The sequence below is a fragment of the Hyla sarda genome, chromosome 13, assembly GCF_029499605.1.
Source record: "Hyla sarda isolate aHylSar1 chromosome 13, aHylSar1.hap1, whole genome shotgun sequence".
Taxonomy (NCBI): Eukaryota; Metazoa; Chordata; class Amphibia; order Anura; family Hylidae; genus Hyla; species Hyla sarda.
The window spans coordinates 12,140,385-12,154,345 of record NC_079201.1 but is presented as its reverse complement, the minus strand read 5'-3'; the positions used below and the strand labels follow the sequence as shown (position 1 = coordinate 12,154,345).

At 44.5% G+C, this 13,961-nt stretch overlaps 1 long non-coding RNA gene across 3 annotated transcripts in view; it reads left to right on the top strand.

The window, feature by feature from the left end:
* Positions 1-13,961, top strand: part of LOC130297287 (uncharacterized) — a 184,040-nt gene that overhangs the window by 132,218 nt on the left and 37,861 nt on the right. For all 3 annotated transcript variants that reach the window (XR_008849470.1, XR_008849469.1, XR_008849468.1), the window contains exon 3: positions 7,985-8,058. This is a non-coding gene — a long non-coding RNA (uncharacterized LOC130297287). The remainder of the gene's footprint in view (positions 1-7,984; positions 8,059-13,961) is intronic.

Sequence of the window (13,961 nt, the reverse complement as noted above, 5' to 3'; positions counted from 1 at the left end):
GACAGCCATAACTTTTTTTATTTTCTATGTAGGCATAAATGTATGAAATCTTGCATTTTCCGAAAAAAATACTTTTTTTTAAAATGCCATTATTAATACCAAATACATACATGTAATACATACATGTAATTTATATTACATTTTATTATGGCTTAAACGCAGAAAAAAAAGAAGCCACAGCACCACTTTTATTTACATCATTTAATGGCCGACATAAAAAAATTTGTTATCTGCGTTGTACGGGTTGTTATGGTTATAGGGATACGAAATGTGTCTGTGTTATTTATTGTTTTGTGATGTTTGTTTAATAAAAAGTATTAAAAATGTGTTTATTGTAATTGTTTTTGCACTATTATGTTTTTTAGGAACTTTAGCAAATAAAAATCTTACTTTGCACGTTTTTCCCACCTTTAATATACAGGCATAAAGATATATTCACTAATGGGTGAATAATATATTGATTTATCTGGGATAATGGCACCTTTCAAGGGATGGGATATATTAGGCAGCAAATTAGTTCTTTAAAGGGGTACTCCGCCCCTAGGCATCTTATCCCCTATCCAAAGGATAGGGGATAAGATGTCAGATCGCCGGGGTCCCGCTGCTGGGGACCCCCGGGATCTCGGCTGCGACACACCGCTATCATTACTGCACAGAGCACACTCGCTCTGTGCGTAATGACGGGCGATACAGGGGCCGGATCATCATAATGTCACGGCTCTGCCCCTTGTGATGCCACGGCCCGCCCCCTTAATGCAAGCGCGATTGCGGGGGCGGGCCGTGACGTCACGAGGGTCAGAGCCGTGACGTAATGATGCGCGTCGGTAATGTTATCAGGGTGATGGGTTAACACACACAACAGACGAAGCAGCAAAGCCCCCTTTCAGTATTTGACTTGTGATGTTATGTCTCGGGCCTCACAGTAAGCTGGGAAAAGTCTGAGACAACATTCATTTTGTAGGCTGCAGAGAATGAACTTCCGGGAAAAAGAAAGACAAAGAAATTTGATACCAGCCACCAAACACAGGTAAGTGAATTATATTAGTAAGTAGACAAACTTTGCTGCCCCTGTCTTACATTCAAAGAACCAAAAATTCTGAAATACCCCTTTAAAAGTCTACAACGTAAGACCAGCAACATCCACATACATGTAAGATATAAAAAAAAAAAGGCTTGGAGAAATGCACCTATAGCATTCTAACGTGTTTTGGACCTGAGAGTTTTGGACCAGACTATGAGTAAGGACCTCTGAGGACCAAAACCTGTTAGTTTCCTATAGGTGCATTTTTTTTTTATATCTTACTGTATGTGGATGCCCTATATGACCTTAAAGAGGTACTCCGCCCCTAGCATCTTATCCCCTATCCAAAGGATAGGGGATAAGATGTCAGATCGCCGGGGTCCCGCTGCTGGGGACCCTCGGGATCTCGGCTGCGGCACCCCGCTATCATTACTGCACAGAGCACACTTGTTCTGTGCGTAATGACGGGCCAGAGCATCATTACGTCACGGCTCTGACCCTCGTGACGTCACGGCCCGCCCCCCCAATCGCACTTGCATTAAGGGGGCGGGCCGTGGCATCACAAGGGGCGGAGCCGTGACATTATAATGATCCGGCCCCTGTATCGCCCGTCATTACGCACAGAGCGAGTGTGCTCTGTGCAGTAATGATAGCGGGGTGCCGCAGCCGAGATCCCGGGGGTCCCCAGCAGCGGGACCCCGGCGATCTGACATCTTATCCCCTATCCTTTGGATAGGGGATAAGATGCTAGGGGCGGAGTACCTCTTTAAGGTCATATAGGGCATCCACATACAGTAAGATATTTAAAAAAAAATGCACCTATAGGAAACTAACAGGTTTTGGTCCTCAGAGGTCCTTACTCATAGTCTGGTCCAAAACTCTCAGGTCCAAAACAAGTTAGAATGCTATAGGTGCATTTCTCCAAGCCTTTTTTTTTATATCTTACATGTATGTGGATGTTGCTGGTCTTACGTTGTAGACTTTTAAAGGGGTATTTCAGAATTTTTGGTTCTTTGAATGTAAGACAGGGGCAGCAAAGTTTGTCTACTTACTAATATAATTCACTTACCTGTGTTTGGTGGCTGGTATCAAATTTCTTTGTCTTTCTTTTTCCCGGAAGTTCATTCTCTGCAGCCTACAAAATGAGTGTTGTCTCAGACTTTTCCCAGCTTACTGTGAGGCCCGAGACATAACATCACAAGTCAAATACTGAAAGGGGGCTTTGCTGCTTCGTCTGTTGTGTGTGTTAACCCATCACCCTGATAACATTACCGACGCACATGTGTCAAGTGATGTCAGGCAAGTTATGTGTTCAAAGGGAGCGTGGCTGTGCTTCAACGGGTAGGGGGATCGATGTGTGGAAGGGAAAGAAGTCACCTCCCACCTTGAAACAAAGTATTCTGGGGATTGTAGTCTGAGGAAGGCCACAAAAACAGAAAGTAACCAGTTCCCAAAAACAAGCCAGCAGTGTGATGGGAGACACAGGGCACAGCCATTTACCACCAACACAAGCACAGATCCTTGGTAATCATGTCCATTACTGTATGACACTTAATCACTAAAGTCACCTTATGTTGGATAATCCCTTTGTTTTTGTTTTTTTGTTTTTTAAATAAAGCAAGTTTTACATTTGTGCTAGCCCAGATATCCGTTAAAATTAAAATGTTAAACAATTCTGGGAGCAGAGTATTTTGTGGTACTTGGTTCAGATTCCTTTGAATTGACATTTTGTGACGGCTTTTGTTTTTGCTGCCTTTTTAAAATATTTTTTAAGTTTATGCTTACCCCAGGGGCGGACTGACCGACCAGTCCGATTGGACATTGTCCGAGCGCCCGGCCAGGTAAAGGGCCCACCACTGCCGTCGCTACTGAGGATCCAGGACTCCTGTCCCGGATCCCCAGCAGACAGCGCTGCCTTCTCCTGTATGTGCGGTACACGCACACACAGGAGAAGGCGATCCCTCTGTGTAAACCGCCGCATCTGTGCCTACACAGAGGAGACGTGACCGCCGCTCCCACTGCGCAGTGCAGGCGCCGATGATGTCACTCATTGGCACCTGCACTGTGGAGGAAGGAAGACACGGGTCCTGCTGTGCTCCAGAGGAGAAGATCGCAGGCTTTTAACCTGGGATTGGGGGGAGGGGGAAAAACTCTGCTGCCAACACTTACTGTGGGGGGACCCTGCTGCTTACACCTACTATGGGGGGACTCTGCTGCTTACACTTACTGTGGGGGGACCCTGCTGCTTACACCTTCTGTGGGGGGACTCTGCTGCTTACACTTACTGTGGTTGGACCCTGTTGCTTACACCTACTGTGGGGGTACCCCACTGCCTACACCTACTGTGGGGGGACCCCGCTGCTTACACCTACTGTGGGGGGACCCCGCTGCTTACACCTACTGTGGGGGGACCCTGCTGCTTACACCTACTGTGGGGGGACCCTGCTGCCTACAGTGGGGACACCCCGCTGCCTACACCTACTGTGGGGGGGACCCCGCTGCCTACACCTACTGTGGGGGGGACCTCGCTGCTTACCCCTACTGTGGGGGGACTCCGCTGCCTACACCTACTGTGGGGGAACTCTATGGCCTACACCTACTGTGGGGCAAATTTGCTGCCTACATCTAATATGGGGGAACTCTGTCTACACCTACTGTGGGGAAACTCTGCTGCCTACACTACTGTGGAGGAACCTAGCCAAAGCCACTCTGTCCAGGTACGCTTGTTGAAATTTCGCAGTAAAGGGGTCTTGGACACCATCTCTGCATCCACTATATTTCCACCTCTGTGCTTGCTTTCCATTGCTATTACCCATAAGTACTTTGTTAGCCCACGTGTTAGAGATGCTGATTAGTATGGATTACCAGACCCCCATTGCTGGATAATATTCTGAACTGGATGTATGAAGACCTATGTCGTTTTTAAAGAGGTGCTCCGCTGCCCCAGTGTTCGGAACATTTTGTTCTGAACAGTTGGAGCAGGCGGCAGGGGTCGTGATGTCATGGCCACGCCCCTCATGATGCCATGCTTCCTTATTGCAAGTCTATGGGAGGGGGCGTGGTGGCTGCCACACCCCCCTCCTATAGACCTGCATTGATGGTGGTGGCGTGACGTCATGAGGGGTGTGGACAGTGGCGGGACCCCCAAGATCAGACATCTTATCCCCTATTCTTTGCATAGGGGATAAGATGTCAAGGAGCAGAGTACCCCTTTAAGCCTTTACAAAATATGTTACTATGTTACAGAGCTATTATTTACTATTGTATTAAATGCGTACATTACACAATACCACAGTTTGAAGACCACTGCACTAGGGTATATATTACTTATATTGTGTTATCCCTGTGAGATGAATGAGAATAGTTTTTTCCTTCACTATTTGCTGTTTAAAAAAAAAAAAAAAAGCCTTTTGCAAACAATGAAATAAAATAATAAAATAGCTATTATATTATAGAGCATAACCGTATATTTTACTGATTTTCCAAAGATATATAAAAAAAAGTCTGTCTGAATAGGTTCTGAGGGTTGTCACGCTAATGATTGAATATGACTGAATATTATTATTATTATATTTTTTTTTTTTTGTGATTTACTTCCATCTACCCGACGTGTCTTTATTATACCTACTGAATATTCTTTCATCAGAAATGAGCTGTGGTAAAGTTAATAATAGGTCCACCTGATTGCTTTTCATTCTTCCCGTACAGCGCCGAACAATGCCCCGTGCGTATTGTTCAGGAGACGCTGATGGAATCATGATCTAGAGTGGATCCGTGGGCAGAAATGTCACTGTGGAAGTGAAGTATTTCAGAGGGAAGTTGCAGAGCGATCTGTAAGGTCTTAACAAGCTGTATATACCGGGGCTTGCCAAGGGTCAGGGCTTTGGGAGCTTCCTTTTAAATCAATTGAGTGGCTGTAAATGCTGAGAAAATGAAACTTTGAAGTGAAGGTGTAATAAAGTCTTTTAGACTTCAGGAGTTTATTTGAGGTTTAAGGACCCATAACGTCCTCCATTTCATCCAATAACATTCTATACTTCCTACTGACTTAATGTCATCTAAGAAGGTTGTGATACCTTAAAAAAGTGTAAGAAATAAAGAAATAAAAATAAATAAATAAAAGATTATGTAAAATAATATGTGTGTAAAATGCTGGTTAAATAGAAACAAATAAATATCAAAATATAAATAAATCACAATTCATTAACCCATTTCCAACCTATGATGTAGACATATATGTACGTCATGGATGGGATTATGTTAACAAGAAATGATTTACGTTGGCAGCTAGGACTCACCGCTATCGGCAGCCAGGACTCACCGCTATGGGCAGCCAGGACTCACCGCTATCAGCAGCAAGGACTCACCGCTATCAGCAGCCAGGACTCACCTTTATCAGCAGCCAGGACTCATCTATATCAGCAGCGAGGACTCACCGCTATAAGCAGCCAGGACCCACCGCTATCAGCAGCCAGGACTCAGCGCTATCAGCAGCCAGAACTCACCGCTATCAGCAGCCAGGACTCACCACTATCAGCAACCAGGACTAACCTCTATCAGCAGCCAGGACTCATCGATATCAGCAGTAAGGAATCACCGCTATCAGCAGCCAGGACTGACCACTATCAGCAACCAGGACTAACCTCTATCAACAGCCAGGACCCATCGATATCATCAGCCAGGACTCACCGCTATCAGCAGCCAGGACTCATCTATATCAGCAGCGAGGACTCACCGCTATCAGCAGCCAGGACCCACCGCTATCAGCAGCCAGGACTCAGCGCTATCAGCAGCCAGAACTCACCACTATCAGCAGCCAGGACTCACCACTATCAGCAACCAGGACTAACCTCTATCAGCAGCCAGGACTCATCGATATCAGCAGTAAGGAATCACCGCTATCAGCAGCCAGGACTGACCACTATCAGCAACCAGGACTAACCTCTATCAACAGCCAGGACCCATCGATATCATCAGCCAGGACTCACCGCTATCAGCAGCCAGGACTTACTGATATTAGCAGCCAGGACTTACTGATATTAGCAGCCAGGGCTCACTGATAATGCTAGAAACTGGCGATCACGTAGAAGCCCAAGATTATACCTTAGATCCCACAATCAAAGTTGATTACAGGATCTAAAAAATGAAATGACTGGTGCTGGCGAGTTCGGGCGGGGTGCTGATTGGGACTTCTGCAGGGTAATTGTAAGGTCCAATTACCCTCAGGTTAAAACGAATTAATGGTAGTTATGATACTTTCCTAGCACAAGCTAGTGAACTTACAGTACGCCTAAGAGAATGATGATGAATGATGATACCCACAAACAGTAATCACAAAATAAAAAAGATATGAACCCAGGTAATAATAAAGACAGCCGTTTTGTCTTTTTTTCCCCAAATTTACCTTTGAATGATTTAATAAAAAAGAGTATCTTTGACAACTGGTATTTTTTTGAAAATGATGAGGATTTAGGCAGAAATGTAAGAGAGAAACCAATTATCATCTTCGAAAATTTACAGAGCAGGTAAAAACTAATTTAAATACTAAAAGTCAGTGTTTCCCAACCAGTTGTTGCAAAACTACAACTCTTAGCATGCCCGGACCGGCAAAGGCTATCCGGGTATGCTGGGAGTAGTAGTTTCACAACAGCTGGAGGCACCCTGCTAGAAAAACACTGAGCTAAGGGTGCAGGGAGAAAAGTAAAAAAAAAACTTCTGCTCACCTAGTCCCGGTCCCTGCAGATTCGTCTCCGTGCGCTCCAAGGTGTTCACTCTTAGTACAGTAGGACCTTTCCCTTTTAGCCAATCACTGGCCGCAGTGATGTCATGTGTCAAGCCAGAGATTGGCTTATGGGGAAAGTTTTTGTGCTGCAGCAATACACTAGGTTTCCCAGGTCCCGCAGAAGATTTGAAATCCGCCCGGGAAACCCATTGTATTACTACAGTACAAGAATATGACAGGAGGGGGGTCAATGTGACAAGGGGGGGAATGTGACAAGGGGGGGAATGTGACAGGGGGGGGATGTGACAGGAGGAGAATATGACGGGGAGGAGAATATGACGGGGGGGGGAGAATGTGACAAGGGGGGAGCTGTGACAAGGGGGGGTAATGTGACAAGGGGGGGTGACAATGGGGTGTGTGACAGAGGAGAATGTGACAAGGGGGAGGAGAATGTGATGGGGGAGAATATGACGGGGAGGAGAATATGACGGGGGGGAGAATATGACGGGGGGGAGAATGTGACAAGGGGGGAGCTGTGACAAGGGGGGGGAATGTGACAAGGGGGGGTGTGACTAGGGGGGGATGTGACAGAGGAGAATGTGACAAGGGGGAGGAGAATGTGATGGGGGAGAATGTGACAAGGGGGAGATGGGAAATAGGCGGTGGGCATAAAATGGGTGGATAGATGTGAAATGGGGGCGATAGGACATAATATGGGGGGATTTCACCATTTTTTTAATTATATTGCGTCGCATATCAAAATCGCAATATTTAGGCCAAAAATCACAATCGCACATTTTCCCCATATTGCGCAGCCCTAGTATACACATTAAGGAACACTTGTACTCTCTCTCGGATTTAATGAAAGAAATGATCTTTCATTGTTCTTGTGAGTCCTTTTATCTTCTGTGGTTTTTATATACATTTACTTTGCTTGTTTTATTGCACGGTTATAGATAGTTTGTTGGTCGCTATGGTGATTTGTCTGCTGTGTACATAAGCATACTCACCACCTGAGGTAGGTGTACGCATGTGACATGTAGCCGGATGAAGCGTCCACACGTGACATAAAACTAGTTGGGTTTAATGTTGTGCCCCCGCGTCTGAAGGCGGCCGCTCTCGCTCCCCGCAATGTTATGTGATTTTTCCTGTATCTATGCAGCTTATTGTTGAACAAACACTGCATTAGGATTTCAAGATTACTCGGGTGAGTGCCACTTCTCTTCTTGTTTCTATTTTAGATGCGAGAGTCCAGAATAGTTGAGATGACACCAACCTGAGATGGTTTCGCAGCCACATCTGTTTTACCAAGGAGGTGGGTAACCCTAATAGATTGGAAGCGGAGTCTGTGTGAACATAAGAAAATATGCATAGTTCGCAGTTCTAGCGGTGAGACGGGAGAACACACTTTGAAAATTGTAACTAATCAATTCTGACAACCCGGTTGATCTACTGTGGATTCACACTCCAGGATCACTGACTCCTGTACTGATAAAGACATCAATTTTTCACTAGGAACAATTATCCTGAATTACAGGACGTTTAATCTCTCGCTCTGAAATGAAGACGTTTTATGCCTATTACATATTTGTGTACGTCTCATTTATGGAAGGAAATTCACATCTTATTTAGCATTTTCCTGGTTTATGATAGTATGGAGGATACATGAAGATCTGAGGGTTTTCTTGGTTTTCTTTGCTGCAGGTCATTAAATATAAATAAATGGTGCTCACTCTCATTTGCATCATATCCGATCCTGTGTCTTGTCTTCTCCTTATTTTATTCTGGAGAAAGCAGAAAACAAGAACGTGACATATTAATTTGCATTTAGCAGTGAGTGTTTTTGCAACACCTCAGAGTTGCACATTGATGTGTTTTCTCTTAGGCTATGTTTTCTCTTAGACTATATTCACACTACAGAATGTCCGCACGGAGAATCTCTCATAGGCGGCTATGCTTTTCGTGCGGTGTCTGCAGAAAGAATGAAGAGGTTCATCCTTTCTGTGGACACAGAATTTCCATGCTGAATTCCAATGCAAAACCCGGCACTGAAATTCTGACGTGTGAACATGGCCTCTACTATTCTTTTACTATTGTTATTAGTTGTTTGTCATATCAGTTAATATCCAACTATTATTTTTTTTTACTAGCTGAGTACCCGGTGTTGCCCAGTTTCCTACCTAAACCTTGTGGGAAAGGAAAAGCAACAATGATTCTCCCGACCTGATATCCCAACCTCCTATTCCAACCTCATATCCAGATCTCATATCCCGTTCACATATCCTGACCTCATATATCGTCCTGACCTCATATCCTGATTTCGTATCCCGACCTCATATCCTGTCCCCTTATCCCTCTTTATATCCCGTCCTCATATTTCATCCTCATATGCTACCCTCATATCATGTCCTCATATCCTGTCCTTATTTCCCGACCTCATATCCTGAATTTATATCCTGACTTTATATCCCAACTTCATTGATCCTTCCCTCATGTCCCATCTTCATATCCTATTCTCATATCCCATCCTCATATGCCGACCTCATATCCAGTCCTCCTATCCTGTCCTCATACCCCCTCCTCATATCTTGTCCTAATATCCTGTCTGCATATCCTGACCTCATATCCCATCCTAATATCCCCACCTCATATTCCGTCCTCATATCCCGACCTCATATCCCGTCTTCATATCTAGACCTCATATCCCGACCTCATATCCCGACCTCATATCCCGTCTTCATATCTAGACCTCATATCTTGTCCTCATATACCGTCCTCATATCCCATCCTCATATTCCGTCCTCATATCCCGACCTCATATCCCGACCTCATATCCCGTCTTCATATCTAGACCTCATATCTTGTCCTCATATCCCATCCTCATATCCTGTCCTCATATCCCGTCTTCATATCTAGACCTCATATCTTGTCTTCATATCTCGTCATCATATCCTCATATCTTGTCCTCATATCATATCCTCATATCTTGTCCTCATATCATATCCTCATATCTTGTCCTCATATCTTAAAAACGCTGGGGGTGGGTTAGGGTTGATTTAACTTTATAAAAACTTAAAACCATATTTTTACGCTGCATAAAGCGATATGTATATATATATATATATATATTCTGGGTCGGGAAGGGGTTAAAAGTGTGCAGAGGAGGCTATATGAGAGCTGAGCAGAGGATTTGTCAACATCGGAAAATTCTTTAACTTTTTCCCGATGCCTTTAAAAGTGTATAGAGCGTGCTGGCAACTCAAGCCTGCTCCATACCCGTAAGTCCTCAGCTGATTTTCGTAGCCAAGGGCCGCCACTAGTAGCCGATTCTAACAGGGTTAATTTGTGCAGAGAATCCTGAATGGATTTAATTGACTTAGGCCCAGATTGATCAATTTGTGTGAGCGAAAAAATTGGTGTGATTTGTCTGCACCGACCAATCACAGCTCAGTGTTCCTATCTTAACCATCTCCGGGAAAGTAATTGTAAAGTGGTTGTTAAGGGCAAATTACACCATTTCTTCCCTTATACCGATTGATAAATCTGGGCCATTACATATGTATTATTTACCAAGATGAATGTGCTGAATGGTTGAGATAGGTCGTAGAAAGTTAGATATATAGAGGCACGGTCAGACAGCGTGACTAAGCCTAGGATGGCCTACTGGACTTGGATATAGTGTCCATTTATGCATCACAGGTGACATAAAGGTCTCTTCAAAGAATAAATTTCCCCTTGGAAATTTTTTATTTTTTTTATTTGACTATGCTACAGGAGTTGTAAAGTTAGTGTAGTTCATAATATAGTGTCTGTACCTGTGTTTGGTGGTCTCGCAATTCTTCTGTGATTAGTGTGGCCCGAGACATTACATCACTAGTCCGGTGTTCAGAGGGAGCCTGTCTGTGCTTCAATGGGTGGAGCGACCACTGGGTGGGAGGGTGATTTTTCTGCAAGGCATTGTAGTTTTGCAACAGCTGGAGGCACACTGGTTAGAAGACACTGGTCTGTTGCATGGAAGGGAGCACAGGTGTGTTTCAATGGGTGGGGTGGCTGGGGTGTGGCAGGGAGAAAAATGACCTACAAACAAGGAACTATGGGACTTGTAGTTGGAAGGAGGGAACTCCAACAGGAAATAGCCAGTTCACAAAAAGATAGCCTCAGCATTATGGTAATCTCACAACACATTACATTACTGCCTGGCAGGTAAGTACTAAAATCCCCTTATGGTGGAGAACCCCTTTAAGAAAGAAACCCGAGAGGAATTAGAAACATAACAATTGGAAAATATTGGAGTTGTTTACAGTATAGACAAGATCAATAAACCTTTCCCTCTTTAAAAAATGACATAGATCGTACGAAAAGTAATTAGGAATTATAATTGAACCATTTAAAATAAAAGATATACAGAAAGTCTCTTCCGGAGAAGTTAGGGGGTGGAGGTTATTTTATCAACCGAGATTCTTAAATAAAACATCTCAATTGGACATTTTTATTTCCTTCCAGAGGAAAGGTCTTATAAAAGTGCTTCTTAAGACTCTTAACATTCTTGGACATCATTTTGAGATCCAGAGGAAAGGAATTAAAACAAGAGCATTACTACGTCAGTCCGTAATGGAAAAGTCCAGGGCTGTGACTCGGATGTGTCTGGAGACGAGAACTAACATGGGACAGAGAAGGTCAAACAATCTAAAAGTTGGAAAAAAGTACAAACAAGTTAAAGGCATACTCCGCCCCAAAGGATAGGAGTTAAGATGTCTGATCGCGGGGGTTCCCCTGCTGGGACCCCCTTGATCTTTGTGCAGCACCCGACGTTCATATCACAGCCACACCCTTCGTTACGTCATGCCACGCCCCCTTAATGCAAGTCTATGATCATTGGATCTGACGAAGAGGGGGCCCCACCCCTCGAAACGCGTTATCCTGATTTTCTGTAATAAATTCCACAGTGATTAACCAACCGCATCGAGCCTGGCTATTTCTTCACATGACCACGATCGGAACCTCCAACAGTGAGCGAACACAGAGGAGAGAGCGCTTCGGTACACCGTTTTTTTCTCCCTGAGAACTAGTGTCTCGGGAACCTTTACCAATCGCATTTAATACAACCATTCAATAGTCAAGTATGAAAAAACGGCACTCTTCTTTGATTGCCACATGGGCACATGGGTGAGTGCCGTTTTTTCGTACTTGACTATTGAGTAATTAAATTACAGATGAAGGTCAGGTCTACCACATACAATGACTGCGTTGTGTAAGATCGCCCAAATTTATTCCAACTTTCAATTAGCAACAAAGGGATCGGTTATTATTTCCTGCTGGGAAAATTGGATCTGGCCGACAATTCTCTTCTGTTCTCTTCGGTTCGCCCCGAGAGAAAATCTTTAATCTGTAATGTTTAATGGACTGTGGATCGCAACAGGGACAGCTGCTGAAGCAAATGAGGAGAAAGGACGCTCTTGTTTGCTCTCTCAACCACATGATCATAATAACATGGAAGGCAACCCAGACAATAATGGGGCCACTTCTAAGGTGGTAGTTCCGCAACTAAAACGGCGAGAAGAATTGCTTTACTGCATACTAACATGTTGTCATTTGGATCATCATAGGAAGCTAAGCCACAACTGGAGATGTTACCGTATTTTTCGCCGTATAAGACGCACTTTTTCTTCCCCAAAACTGGGGGGGGGAAAAGTCGGTCCGTCTTATACGGTGAATACACACCTATGGCGGCGGTCCCTGCGGCCATCAACAGCCGGGACCCGCGGCTAATACAGGACATCACCGATTGCGGTGATTCCCTGTATTAACCCTTCAGACGCGGCGATCAAAGCTGACCCCCGCGTCTGAAGGGAAAGTGACACTAACCCGGCTGTTCAGTCGGGCTGTTCGGGACCGCCACGATTTCACCGCGGCGGTCCTGAACAGCCCGACTGAATAGCCGGGTTAGTGCTTACAGGACACCGGGAGGGACCTTACCTGCCTCCTCGGTGTCTTCTCCGTTCAGGGATCCCCTGTATGGCCGGCACTCTCCTTCCTCGTCGTCGCGTACATGCGTCGGTGTGCGTAACGATGTGATGGCGACGACGGAGAGCGAGGATACCCGGCCGGCAGCAGAGACATTCCGGAGCGACAGGGACACGGCGACAGCGATGGAGCGACATCCAGGGCAGCGGTCACAGGTCCGGAGCGGCGGGGACACATGAGTATTAGCTCCTATGCAGTGGTCTTCAATCTGCAGACCTCCAGATGTTGCAAAACTACAACTCCCAGCATGCCCGGACAGCCAACGGCTGTCCGGGCATGCTGGGAGTTGTAGTTTTGCAACATCTGGAGGTCCGCAGGTTGAAGACCACTATTGGGTTCAAAATCTTTATTTTTTTAGATAATGCACCTATAAATTGGGTGCGTCTTATACACCGGTGCGTCCTATAGGGCGAAAAATACGGTATGTTTCAAAGACTACTGGGGAAAAGGAAAAATAAATAAGTAAACAAAAATTTTTATAAAAAATGTAATTTAAGATTAAATTAAATGTATATATGTATAGACCGTCAGTGATGGTGACGCAAATAAGTGTCTGGCACATGCTGACTTTTGATTTCCTAGTGCTCTCATGGCTTTGTAAATCTGGACTGTTTAAAGGGGTACTCCCGTGGAAAACTTTTTTTTTTTTTTTAAATCAATTGGTGCCAGAAAGTTAAACAGATTTGTAAATCACTTCTATTAAAAAAAATCTTAATCCTTCCAGTACTTTTTAGGGGCTGTATACTAAAGAGAAATCCAAAAAAGAAATGCATTTAATCTGATGTCATGACCACAGTGCTCTCTGCTGACCTCTGCTGTCCATTTTAGGAACTGTCCAGAGCAGCATATGTTTGCTATGGCGATTTTTCCCCTGCTCTGGACAGTTCCTAAAATGGACAGCAGAGGTCAGCAGAGAGCACTGTGGTCATGACATCAGAGGAAATGCATTTCTTTTTTTGGATTTCTCTTTAGTATACAGCCCCTAAAAAGTACTGGAAGGATTAAGATTTTTTAATAGAAGTGATTTACAAATCTGTTTAACTTTCTGGCACCAGTTGATTTAAAAAAAAAAAAAAAAAGTTTTCCACGGGAGTACCCCTTTAACCAGTAAACCCTTTGCCAGCTGTCTTGATTTGTTAGTCCTTGCCCTCCTGGTTCTGACTCTGGCTTGTTGACTTTTTCTTCAACCATTCA